Source organism: Tursiops truncatus, chromosome 8 (genome assembly GCF_011762595.2).
Source record: "Tursiops truncatus isolate mTurTru1 chromosome 8, mTurTru1.mat.Y, whole genome shotgun sequence".
Lineage (NCBI taxonomy): Eukaryota > Metazoa > Chordata > Mammalia > Artiodactyla > Delphinidae > Tursiops > Tursiops truncatus.
In genome coordinates this window covers 84,167,277-84,180,876 of record NC_047041.1, presented here as the reverse complement: position 1 = coordinate 84,180,876, position 13,600 = coordinate 84,167,277, and the positions used below count along the sequence as shown (strand labels likewise).

The following is a 13,600-nucleotide window of genomic DNA, read 5'->3' as shown; positions in this document are numbered from 1 at the left end:
CATTCCTGCTTTGGGTCACCGTGTCCTGGAGTGGAAAGTGGAATGAAAATGGAGTTGTAATTGAAGGTAGTGAGGAAGTCTCTTTTTTAGAGGAAACTTGCAGTTAACCCTTTGAAAGAATGAACCATTACTCCTTGGCATTCCCTTTGTATAAATGTGGGTTTTTCCACAGCGGGTTCCTAGCTGTGCAGGACCCCAGCCCCAGGTGTGGCTCTTTTCCCCCCGTGCTTGGGTATGCAATCAGCACATACGTGCGTTTGGCCCAGCGTGAAGCACTGAGATGCTCCAATTTAAGTTTCTTTCTCCCCTACACCTCTGAACCTACTTCTTCATGTACAAAATAGTACCAAAAATAGCCTTTCTCACAGAGTCGTTAGGAGGTTAAATGAAATGACGCCTGTGAAGTGCTTAGCAGGGCATCTGGTTTGCAGTAATGCACAGTCGCTGCCAGCCTTTGCTGACATCGGTGGTGAGAGTCGCTGCTTTGCTAAGATTTCTGCTGCTCTGCGGCCCCGGGTGGGCCTTAGCTCCTCAGTGGATGGATCTGTAGCGCTTCTCTTCGGAGCTGTTGAGGGCAGCAGAGGCAGTGGTGGTGGGAGAAGCCCACTCGGAAGCTTGTGATGTCAGCGGCCACAGCACCAACTGGTCAACGGGCCAAGGCAGATTTACACAGGAGACACTGGCCCAACTTTTTTTTTTTGGGTTTTTTTTTTTTTTTTTGCGGTACGTGGGCCTCTCACTGTTGTGGCCTCTCCCGTTGCGGAGCACAGGCTCCGGACGCGCAGGCTCAGCGGCCATGGCTCACGGGCCTAGCTGCTCCGCGGCATGTGGGATCTTCCCGGACCGGGGCACGAACCCGTGTCCCCTGCATCGGCAGGCGGACTCTCAACCACTGCGCCACCAGGGAAGCCCCTGGCCCAACTTTTTAAGAAACCGAACTTCTGGCAAAAAAGTGATCTGTTGAGCTTTCCGAGTGTGAATACAAAGAAATATCATTTGTGTAATATCAATAGGAGCTTTATTAAAAAAAAAAAACACACAACCTAAAGAAATAAGTGGGGTTTTCTGTTGTAAGAGGGTACAAAGCAAGTTGGGATGGCTCACTATGCAAATACTGAGAAGAAGGTGGAGGGAGACCAGATTCTTCTTCCAAAAAACAAACCAAAGGCCCCTTTGTCGCAGATTGGACAAGATGTTGCCTAACCTCGGCCACTCTTGTTGAACGTGTTTAAGAAGCCCACCTGATGCCCTGACTGGTTTCTTCCTTTTTTTTGTTTGGCTGAAGAGTCTTCATTTGGACAGAATCCTCTCCTTTTAGGAAGGGAGATAAGGATGGAGAACCAGGTGGTGGCTCCTGTGCTTGGGCCCTCGAAGTCCCGACTGGTCCAGCACACCCTGCCCGCACCCCTCAAGTCCTCCCCGGGGCTTGTGCCAGTCCTGCTTGGGGTACTGGGCCGTGAGTAAGGCTTCCATGCTTCTGGCTTCCAGTGTGTCGGTGAGGAGTCTGCCACACCAAGGCTGATCCCGAGGGTGTGGGTATGACCGAGGCAGCAGCCTTAGGTAGGAGGTAGTGAGGGCATCCGACTCAGCGTGCTGGGGCTGGGGGAGCCAGAAGCCTGGGCTCCCAGCCGGCCCCTCAGCCCCTCCACTGCCATTTGTATGCGGTGGCGGGTGGCTGGCTGCTGGTGGACACACATTGCCGGGAACCGACAGCAAAGACCAATCCATAAATGACTGACATTTGTGGTCCCAGGATGAGGAAGACCTCTCTCCTCTCCTGGGGTTTGTGTGTTTCTGTGTCTGCAGCATCGAGGGCTAGGGTTCTCCCCCAGACACTTGGTGGGGACAGTCTTGGGAGGAACTGGTGGGTCCTGGGCTTTTCAGCCATACCTGGCCGCTGGATCTTTTAGCCACCTTTCTACAAATAAGGCCAAGACAACTGAATTTTCAGAAAGAACTCTGCTCGGAGGAGCCTCTCTGTCCCTTAAGAAGAAGTGTTTTGTGAGGAGCTTGATTTCTGGGAAAGGTGTAATATAGGGTAGAGAAAATCAGCCCTGAGCCCAGGCGGCGTGCGTTTGCATCCTGCTTGGTCTCTGGTTAGTGGGGGAAGATGGTCCAAGTTCTGTCACCTCTTTGTGCCTCAGTTTTCTCACCTGTAAGTTGAGGATGGTGACGTAGTAGCAAACAAGTAAAGAGCCCTCTGTGTGTGTTCTGTGTACCTCATACCGTTAATTCCTGCCTCCCTCACAACCCACCCTATGAGGTGGGTCCTGTTAGTACCTACCTATCACCATACTGGAGGCGCACAATTCATCAGTAATTAAGCAGGTTAACAATTTATAATAGTGCTTCAGTCACAATGTGCTCTCAATAAATGTCACTTATTTTTATTTTCTGTTGCATGCTTCCATTCTGCCCTTCCACCTCACAGCCAGGGTTAGACTTGGTTTATTCCTCGACTTGAGAAACCTCAGTGGGGATTTGGGTGATAAGAGCTTTTAGAGATCCAGGCTTCAGAGAGCAGCTCTCTCCGATGGAATCTTCAGGCTCTGAAGCGGAGATGCCCAAGGCAGCCAGAAGTACCTTGGATGGCCAGTGTCGGGCCTGGGTGTTGCCCCCCTGCAGGTGGAATTATCTCTCTGGGGAAGGGTCAGCAGCAATGCATTCACCCTCCCTCAGGTAGGACTGGCCGTCAGGAAGCCTCCCCGTGCCTCTCTTTTCCCCTTCCCCTGTACCCCGTGAGGCTCTGGGGGGTGGGGGGGGAAGGCTTTCCCTGACCGGCAGATGGAATTAGTTCTTCTGCTATGAGTGCTCACAGCACCCTCTGCTTCCCCTCTCATGGTACTCATTTGTTCATTCACTCACTCACTCATTCATTTATTCACTTATTCAACAAATATTTACCCCTCTAGGTCATGGCAAAGCACAGAGCTGATCTCCCTGTGGTAGGAAACTAGCACAGTATTGTAAAGCAATTATACTCCAATGAAGATCTATTAAAAAAACAAAACAAAACAAATATTTACCAAGTGCCTGTGACGTACCAGACACTGTTTTGGGTGCTCAGGACATGTCAGGAAATAAAACACATACAGATGTCTTTCCTTTGCATCCTAGTGGGGCTGGGGGGAGAGGGGAAGATGGTCCACAGTAAACACAGGAAGTATACACCAGAAGGTGGAAAGGGGGAATGAGCAGGGTAAGGTGGATTGGAGGCACAGGGGTGTGGGGAGTGAAGCTAGAGTTTGAAATAGGGTAATCAGAGTGGGTCTTATGGCTGTTAAATGCAGGCTGGAGGGAGGGGAGAGATTTTGCCCTGTGGAAAAATGGGAGAAGAATATTCCAGGCAGAGGGGACAGCCTGCATGGCAGCCCTCAGGCCTGATGAGTTCCAGTGAGGACACACGGCAGTAAGATCTGAGGAGTTCTGGGGCAGCCTTGTAGGGACTGAGAGGACATCTTCAGGTCTCGCCTTGGACTCTGAGAGAGATTGGGGGACGTGATCTCAGGTATTTATTGGAAGGATAATTCTGAGTGCTGTGTTGAGTCTAGACGTGGGATGACCTCGGTGGCATTTCTTGATCCGTATCTCTTTCCTCTTAGATCGTAGACCCCCTGTGGGCACGGGCTGTGGTCTCGTTCTGCTGCTCTAACGCCGGCAGCCCGTCATTTGTTTTCCATGAACGACTCACGGAAACCTGTGCTGGGGCCTGTGGTCGCAGGTGTGACAGGAACAGAGGGAGGCGTGGGCAGCTTTCACCCTTAAGGGTGAGGCTCTGGGTTCCACCTTTGGCAGACAAGCCGGGGCCCAGGGCTCCGGGTAGAGGAAGCAGCCCACCGCAAAGTTCCCGTTTGTCTTCGTGATGAGACCGTGCGTCGGAAGGGAGCCCCGGGTGTGTAGAGGTGCACGAGAAGCCACAGGGAGGGGGCGGCCTGTGGCCAGAAGACGGCCTCCGTGTGAGTAACCCGGATGTCAGCCCCTGCTCATCCTGCCCTCCCCCAGGCCCCTTTGGATCAGAGGAGGAAACAGAAACCAGGACAGCTGGAGACAAATTGCTCTGAGACACCGCTGGTTCCTCAGGTGTCTCGGCACCTCACGGGCCTTGGGTCTGCCCTGCACGCATTTCCAGTGGTTGGCTTGCAGTCTGCTTCCACAGAAAGACCCCCAGGTGGGTTCCCACTGAGGAGGTGATTTCCTAATGGCAAGACCCAAAGAATCAGCAGGCCTCTGGCTTGGAGGCAGGCTTCGTGGGGAGGTGGTGTGGTGAGCTGGGCACGAGCATCAGTACCGAGAGGGAACTGCACAAGTGTGGGTTGGCTCTGACCTTGGGAGGTTTCAGGTGTATCAAGCGTAAAATAAAGAGATGACACACAGCCAGGCACGGGGCTGTCTGCGATCAGCGTAACAACAGCAAAAGCTACCACTTGTTGAGGACTGTGTCCCAGATCCTAAGTTAAGTTCTTCCTGTGGATTTACTTACTTAATGTTTAAAACAATCTTATAAGGTGGGTTCTAGTATCCCAGTGTTACGGACAGGGAAATTGAGGCCTGAAGAGGTTAAACAAGGTGCCCAAGGTCACCCAGCCAGGAGGGAAGGGGTGAGAGGGTGAGTGGGAGTGAATATTGAGAGTAACCCAGGCAGACGGACTCCAAAGCCAGCTCTTGGCCACTGCGGTGAGGACTCGATGAAATTAAACGAGGTGATCTGCATGAAAGGCTTAATAATACAGGCGCCAAGCGAGCCTCCCTCAGTGCTAACGAAGGCCCGGCTGCCCCTGTTCCCTGCATGCTTTATTACCCTGCATTTTGTGCTGGGGGCCCAGCTGTGGATTATTCTAGTCACATCCTAAAAATGTGCAGGGTTTTCAGTCTCTTTGTTGCCGGTGAAACTGGTGGCTATCTGCTTTTCCCACAGCCAGTCGGCCGAGGCCTGCTGGCATTTTCACTTTGAGCTTTGAAAGATCGCGGGAGTCCTGATAGAGTGTCTTATCTCCTAAATGTTTTAGAGCTGTTTATTCATTTAACGACTGGAAGTGATTTTTAAAAAGAGAGAAAGCACCTCTTTTGGCCAACAGTGACATCTCCAGAGGTCAGCATCTGGGTCCCCAGGGCAGGCCTGCTGTGGCCTGCCGGTACCTGGGCTGGCTGCCCAGAGGGTAGCCAATCTGGTTTCTCTTTGTATCTCCAGGGCTAGTGCAAGGCCTGGCATGGGACAGGCGTGGAAAGAAACAGAGGTAGTTTGTGAATTATGGCCCCATATAGCAGCGTTAGACTCAGGATCCAAAGCTTCCAGTTCCCTCCGTTTCTCCAGACACGTCCACTCCACTCCTAGGGTGCAGAAGGGTCTTGGCCGCAGGCAGGTGGGGTTTTCCGGACAGTTCATATAAGCCAGTGGAATGCCCTCTGCTGAGTTGCTGTACCTGGGGATGGGGCGGGTCCTTGAAGAAAGAGCCTTGCTTTGGACACCTCAGGGCCCCATTCCCGTCCAACCTGATGCTTGACCTTAGGGCTGCCCCTGGGCTTCAGGTTTTCCCCTTTTAAACACTGAATCTGTGCTAAGCACATTCCATGCAAGATCTTGCCTTCATAGATGCCTCCTAAGAGAGTCAATGTTGTTCTCATTTTTACAAATAACAACAACCTGTGAAATAGGTTTAAGGCTAGGACCTATCTCCTGGGATTATTTTTGAGGATTAAATGAGATACTGAATGGGAAGTATTTAGCAAGTGTTCTAGAACGAACTAAGTGCTCGTCGAAGTTAGTGATTTCTGCTTTTGGAGGCAGAGGGAGAGGGCGGCGGTTGTGGATGAGGCAAGTGGGGTTTGGAAGGGTTAAGTGATTGGTCCTTAGCAGAGGCAGGATCTGACAGGGGCTGCCTCTCACACCTCTCTTCCCCCTTCAGTGGGGTGATAACAGCCTCCCCGCCTATAGCTGCAGAGCGTCCTTGAGAGGCCGAGGTTATGTTGGGTGTGATAGAAAAGGTGGAAAGTTCCACCAGCTGGCACATCTCCTCCTTAGGCCTCTGCTTCCTCATCAGCCTCCCTGACAAAGGTCACCTGTGAACTGGGTGGGGCAGGGGGAGATGAGGAGAGGTGGGAAGAGGCCTTGGTTCACCTGGGCCCACGCCCCGAGGTAAAGTTCTCGGTAAGCACCTGGAGTCCTCCACGTAGGGGCTGTGAAATGGGAAGGTTGTTTGACCTCTAAGCTCCAGTTCTCTCCTCTGGAAAGTGGAGACACAGTGGTACCCTTCCTGTGGAGACTTCGAGGAGATGATGCAATGTGAATGGCTCAGCTCAGTGCAGAAGTGCTCAGAAGGCTGCAGTGATTAGCTAGCTCCGTCACACGCCTGAGGACAGAAGACCCCAGCTGGTCATTTTTTCCCACGAGTCCACACCTCTCCTCCCCCAGGACACCAGTCCCTCTCCTTCCTCAGAGTTAATACAGGTACACCTGCAAGAGAGCCCTCTTACAGCATCCCTACCCCTCCTGCCGCCTCTACCCCCGGAAAGGAACCCCACAGTCCAACAGTAGCTCTCACTCACTGAGCACCGTGTGCAGAGGTGTTTGCACCATGCAGGTGTCTGTCTCACCACCATCACCACCGTGTGTCAGATACTGTGTACCAAGAACCTGATAGTCATTGTCTCATTTAAAGACCAGACCACACAATTCCAAGAGTCATAAGCCTGGGAGTTCCTATCGATGGGAAATGGTGTCCTCTTGGCCCCCTTGGTTCAGTAATCACGCCTTAGACCAGGAGGGTGTGGCAAGGTCTGACTCATGAGTGACTCGGAGGCATGTCACAGATGTGCAGTCCTAACAAGAAGGCAGCATCACAAGCCCAAATGGATCCTGGTTTCATTTAGAAAAGGCAAAGTCCACTCTTTCCGTGCAGAGTCGTGGTGCAGTCTTGGAAGTTGGGTAGGGAGGGGGGTGGCAGGGGGCCCCAGGAGCACGGTTAAGGTGAATAGCGACTCTGCAGAGAGATTTCAGATGCCAGCCCGGGGAAGTACACTCCGATTTTTAATTCTCTCACTTATTCAAGAGAATGAAGGGCCTGGAGGTAAGATCAACCTGTGGAACCTTCACCAGACCCCTCAGAAGGGTTTAGCTCCCACAGCAGCCTTCTGGGGACCATGGCCTGTTTTGTATTGAAATTCAGCCCTGGATCCTAAAAGCTTGCCATCTTTCAGTGGTTCTTTTCCCGTCTGAATCCTAGACTCCCAGAGACACGCCTCTGTGGTTCATGGTGTCCTTCCAGTACCTTCCACCCTCCCATTTCTTCACCCCTTCCATGGTTCTTGGGCAGCAGGGATGTCATCTGGCTGGAAATCCAGAGGATGAGGTAGGCACCCTCAAACTGTCCCTGGGTGAACACTGCCTCCTCTCTCCACCCTCCTACCTTATCCCAGAAATGCTTAATTACATTCTCTGTTCTACCTGTTAGGCTTTAGAAGCAGAAGTATTAACTCACTCAGTCCTCATAACGCCCGATGAAGGAGGTTACTAACAGTTGTCCCCACTGTACAGATGAGGAAACTGAGACATAGAGGGATTAAGTAATTTGCCCAAAGTCACACAGTAACTGGTAGAGCTGAGACTGGAGCTCTAACCAGCTGGCTCTCAAATCCTTTTAACCACCATGCCATAATGCACCTCTTCTAGAAAAAAGGCAACTCTGACTGAAAAGCCTCCAAGTCCCTCTCTCTCTTGCCCCCAAAACCTTGAGAACTTGGCCTCTCTGAAGATTTCAGCCCAGGCAGTTAAGGGCAGGCTCCTCCCACGGGACTGGGCATGGGAGGTGCGTGACTAGAACGTCTGTGGGTGCATTCTTGGTTCATTATGAGAAAATCTCCCCTGTCTCTGATTATCCAGTGCTGATGGGGGGACCCTCTTTGGGGGGCGGTTGGCAATGAAGGAAGCAAAGCCCTGTTCTCGTGACCCCTCTCAGTGGTGAGGTCATCCCTTATTCTTCGGCCAGGTTGGATCATCAGAGAGTCCCTAGAATCGTGGCCTCCAGCTTTGAGCCGTTGCTGTCAGCAGCTTGGCTTTACTGCCAGCTAATGGAGTCAATTCATCAAATGGAAAAGTTTTGGAAACTGTGGGAAGGAGGACATTCTTTAAGAGCTCTCTTGGCTTTAAGGTTGGGGGATAGGGGTCACACACACAACCTTTTTCATTTGTTCTCAGAAGCCCCACCACCAAAAAAAAAAGGTCTGTAATGAGTAGCAGTTGAGGTTATGTGGATTTTCATACGAATTGTCAAGTCTTCTGTGTCCATTAACCATCTTTTGTGGTGAGGAAATTGTGTAACTGGAATAAGAAACTCCTCCTGACTATTAAGTGATAGCTCGGTCCCCCAGCTCTTTATCGAGTACTGGGGGTGTGGGGTGTCCATAGAGGGAGACAGCTTGCTTCTCTGAGAAAATGGTCAATTCAGAGTAGAATGTCTTCCTGCCCTTTGCATGGCTGTGGGTCTCTGGTGCATCCTTGCCAGGGGAGGGGAGCCAGGACCAGAGGAGAGTGACAGCTGCAGTTAGCCTCCCAAAGGTCAGTTCTCCCCCTAGACTCTTGTCAAAGAGACTTACCTTGTACTACTGCAAAGTCAGTTACAGCCTGTCTTACAGTCTGTTTGGGTAGTTCTTTGCTGGCAGAAAGCCCGGGATTGGGGTGGGTGGGATAGGAAAGAGGTAGAGGCCTGAGAGTGAATTCTAGGCTTGGCCTAGCCCCAGGGTAAACTGCTTTACATGCTTCTGAAAAACTCTGTAGGTGGGAAGGCAAACCCGGGAGCTGGCTAAAGGGCCAGGCAAGGAATCCCCCCACTCCTTATCAGATGGATTCATTTCACCTGAGCACCTCCCGGGTACAGGGCACTATCCTAAGCACCAGGGACATAGTGATGAACAGGCCAAACGTAGCCCTGCCCTTCGCGGAGTTTGGAATCCAGCAGGGAAAATCAAGGCCTATGTTCACAACAGGACGTGACTAATGAGATCAGGCACAATGGCAGAGAGCAGCCCAGCTCAGGCACATCACTTAGCTTCCACGTCTCAGTTTCATCATTTATGAAGTAGGGGGTCAGATCTCCCCTCACGGGCTGTGGCAAGGCTTACTGGGATTGTAGATGTTAAGTAGTTGGTGTGTGGTAGGTACTGGATTAATATTTATACAAATGCATGGATGAATATGAATATGGTTATAGCAAATCTCCATTCAACAAATACTTATAAGCTCCTACTATATCCCAGGCATTGTTCTAGACATTAAGAATATGAATTAAACAAACAAAAGCCCTGCCTCTTGGAGATTATACCATATTTGGGGAAGACAGATAATATAATAATTAAGTAGAAAGCATAGTATATTTGGTGAGTGTTATCATGGAGACAGATAATGCAGGGAATGTGAATAAGGAGAGATGGAGGTGGGCAGATAAAGGTCAGGGAAGACCTCACTGAAAAGGCAACATTTGTGAAAAGCCCTGAAAGAGGTGAGGGAGATAACCAGTGCAGATACCTGGGAAGCATTTCAGGAAAAGGAACAGCAAGTTCAAATACCCTGTGACCACAGCATGCCTGGTATGTCTGAGAACAGCAAGGACACCAGTGTGGTGTGGCTAGAGAGGTGGAGGTGTGGGGGGATGACGAAGGGCTTTGAGGCCAACTTAAAGACTTAGAGTGCTCTGCTGGGTGAAGGGTGGGCATGCAGGGGGTGGGGCACAGTAGGGCTTTGGAAAGAAGAGTGCCATGATGAGACTTGGCTTCTTGGTTTGAACAGGATCCCTCTCTTTGTTCTGTTGGAAATGGAGGACAAAGAGAGAAGCAGGGAGATCAGCTAGGCTGTTACAGGAAGCCAGGTGAGCAAGGATGGTCTCCTGGACAAGGTGGTATCAGGGAAAGTTGGAAGATGGAAATTGACCTCATGGGGGAGAAGAGTACATTTCTGGGTAGAAGTGGTCTGCCCTGTCCCATCTTGACCTTCCTTCTCAGATGCCAGAGGAAGTTGATGGTAACCACAGCGCCCTGACCCTGGGGTGACCTGGCTCCCTGCCAGTTCGCCTTGAGGAAGCCAGAGTAGCTCAGAAAGTCAAGACCAGACATTTTCTCCCCAAATAAGAAAAGAGCTACAGAAATACAGGTGGGTTGGACCTGATCTGGCCTCGGAAAGTGGGTGTTTCCAGGATTTCATTCCTTTGACTGGGGCTTTGTTTTCTCTTGGGCTTCTTTGAGCCTTCACAGTTGTTTATGCCTGCGGTCACATCCTTTCCCCACAAGTAGCTGTAATTTAGGGAAGGAGATGGCAGATCCTGAATTACCTCTGAGAGGACCCCTGGCTTCTTTCCTGTGTGGCCTCAGGCTCTTCTTGAGTTGGGTCCCCATTTCAGCCAGCCATAACTAGGCAAGTTCACATTTACACAAATGATAGTTCAGAAGGTGAGAGTATCCTTTACAAAGAGCATATTCTGATCAAAATAACAATTATAAATAATCTGGCAGAAGGATTTTAGAGATAACAGGAAAACAATTTGAAATCAGAACGTGCAGAAATACCAGCAGGGCATATCTGGGATAAGTGATATAAAAACGGCCAACACTGAGTGTTTACTCTGTATCCATTAGCACATTTAATCGTCATAACAACCCTATAGAGGTGGTGTTGTGGACTCTGTTTTACAGATGGGGAAAACCACACAGACACGCACACAGACACACACACAGACGCACACACACACACACACACACACACACAGGGATTCGGTAACTTGCCCAGAATAATTCTGAGGTAGATGATCTGTCCCCAAAGTCCCTGCTCTTGGCCACAACTCCTTAAGATACCTCTAAACAGCTTGATTCCTTCTTACAATTTAAATGGTTTTATTTTGTCTTCATGTTTACATTCAACTTTCTCATAAACTTGAGGATCTCAGATCGTAACTGTCCAAACATTTCCAGGGAACCCAGAGTCTGTATCCCTGAGGGTTCCCAGATGGCTCTGGCGGGCCCAAGATGCAGAGGCTGTCCAGAGTGATTAGGGCAGAGGAAGGGGCTAATCCAACAAGGAGAAGCGCTCTGCCACTGATGAGAATTCGTTTACCCCCCCTCCTCCTCTTTGTCTCTTTGTCCTTCCTCCCCACTCCTGGCCCTGCACATAGGCCTGGCCTTGGGCCCTGAGGCCTCCCAGAGTAAATCAGTGAATTGTGGGGAGGGGTGCAGAGAAGGGATCAAAAGAGAATGGGGTCCTCTCTGCTTCCAGCTACCTATCATCTGCCGCTTACCCTGAAGATGAGGGAAAAGGATCTCCCCTTCCCCACTTGCAAGGAGCTGCCCTCAGGGAAATCTGGAGGGAGAAGGTCCTTCTTCAGCCCTAGAAATAAGGTCTCTGAAACCCATCAGATGAACCAGCCCAAATCAGGAAGAATTTTATTCTTAAAAAGCATATTCAACTGAATCCTGTGTTTTCCGCCCTTCACACAAGGCCAGAGGTGAAAGGCAAGTGTGAATTCTCTAAACTTCAACTGCAAGAGTAAAGGAAGGAGACAATTTCTGTATTTTCTCAGCTATTTCAAAATGCTTTCTAGTTGCGGCGAGCGGGGTCTACTCTCCATTGCGGCGTTCGGGCTTCTCATTGCGGTGGCTTCTCTTGTTGCGGAGCACAGGCTCTAGGCACACAGGCTTCAGTAGTTGTGGCACACAGGCTCAGTAGTTGTGGCTTGCGGGCTCTAGAGTGCAGGCTCAGTAGTTGTGGTGCACGGGCTTAGCCGCTCCGCGGCATGTGGGATCTTCCTGGACCAGGGATCAAACCCTTATCCCCTGCATTGGCAGGCAGATTCTTAACCACTGCGCCACCAGGGAAGTCCCCTCAAAATGCATTTTTTAAGAATTTAGGTGAAGAGACTGTTCCAAAGGACCTCTTCTTCTATTTTGATTATTTTTCCTCCTCCTTTTTCTCCAGCCTCTCTTTTTCCATTTTTAATCTCTCTCTCCCGGCAAGAGTCTCCAGGGATTTACCACCAGAACCTCTTCTCTCCACAGCAGAGCTGTCCCCACGAGCCCTCACCTCTCCTGGCAGCTCTTCTTTCCCCTCCTGGAGATGGACCTACCCTGGGCCTGGGCAGTGGAGAAGCCAGGTGCTGCTCCTGCCTCCACCAAACAGCTCTCTCTCTCCATTTAGGGCTTTGCTACCTGGAAAGTTTGTATCAAGGGGAGACGGATTCCACTCTGCCTTCCTGGCTTTGTCTGTTACCTGGGATGCAAAGACTGTTCCCTTAGCTAACAGCTGGCCTCCTGCAGCTAATTACTGCCTCTATCTGGCCTGAGCAGCCTGGATCAGGACAAGCTTTGCAAAACAACAATTAGTGATGGATTGCTTGTTGCTGCTTCCTGGGAGTCTGTCAGCAGGACCCGTGGCTTGTGGCTTACCAGCCAAACTGCGGGATCCCCCCTCAGACAGTGTCCTGGATGACCTGGCAAATCCATTTAGGAAGGTGGGATCATAGGCACCAGGTCCTTTTGATCTTCCCCTCTGCCATCCCCTTCCTGTGGGGCTGGTCGAACAAAGGCCAATTCATTAAATACTGGAAATGTGGCCATTAACTGAAGGGGCTCAGATTCGTCCCCGTTTTTATATCACTTATCCTCACCTCTGATGGTGATAACAAAGAGAGCCCATTTATTCATTTATTGGTGAACTCTTGCCATGTGTCAGGCATTAGGGCTTCGTGTGCATTTGCCCTTTTTAATTCTCACCGTAACCACTAGAGAGAAGAAACGACATTCATTTTACAGATGAAGAAACTGAGATCTAGAGGTCAAGTAACTTACCCAGGGTTATGGTCAAACAGCTACTTGATGGCAGTCATTTTTTTTTCCCCAAAAGGTATTTATTGAACATCTACTATGTGCCTGACATTGTTCAGGCAACCTCTGCCAGAACGAGTTTGCATTTTGGAGGGGAATGCCAGACTCTGAACAGCTAAGCAAATAAACAGACACAGCGATATCTGTATAAATGCTTCAGGGTCACTAAAAGGGCTCTCTTCCATGGCAGAGCCAGGATTCCCAGAGCTCTGAGGCTGGCAAGAGCAGGCAGCATCACCTCGGAACCTGGGGGCCTCAGCAGGCAGAGTCAGTGCTCAGCACTGCCTGGTAGCCGTGTGTTTGCGTTAGGAAACCATTATGTGCCGTGTCTTATGAGAGGCAGAGCCAGAGCTGGCATTGAAAGTGTCCCCACGATGCTGGCACTCTGAACTGCATCTCTCCTCTGCGAAGCGGAACCAGCCCCAGTCCCACCCTTGCCCAGCCTCACCTTGGATGTAGGTAGTCATCTTGTGATCAGTGAAAGTAACCCAGGAATCCCCCAGATGGGGAAGCCCTGGGGAATTTACTGCGGTTCCGATGCTCTGATTACAGCCTCTGCTCTAGGAAGTCCAGGGAGGGGAGAACCCAACAGTCCTCATTCTCAGCCGATACCTGTTCCCTCCTGAGATGGGAGCCCCCTCCCTTTGCTCCTGCCTCACTGAGTAACCACTCAGCTGGCCTGCTGGGTGTCCGCACGTAGCTCCCCAGTGTGATTTCACTAAGGAAGCTCATCTGCCTGACT

The 13,600-nt window shown here is 50.7% G+C and overlaps 1 protein-coding gene and 1 long non-coding RNA gene across 5 annotated transcripts in view; one reads left to right on the top strand and one right to left on the bottom strand.

The window, feature by feature from the left end:
* Positions 1–13,600, top strand: part of ABTB2 (ankyrin repeat and BTB domain containing 2) — a 182,310-nt gene that overhangs the window by 95,193 nt on the left and 73,517 nt on the right. The window lies entirely within an intron of this gene.
* LOC141279378 (uncharacterized) lies at positions 5,300–6,656 on the bottom strand. Its single transcript, XR_012333511.1, has 3 exons — positions 6,544–6,656; positions 6,154–6,347; positions 5,300–5,420 (listed from the first exon to the last, which is right to left on the bottom strand). It is a non-coding gene; the product is annotated as an uncharacterized lncRNA (long non-coding RNA).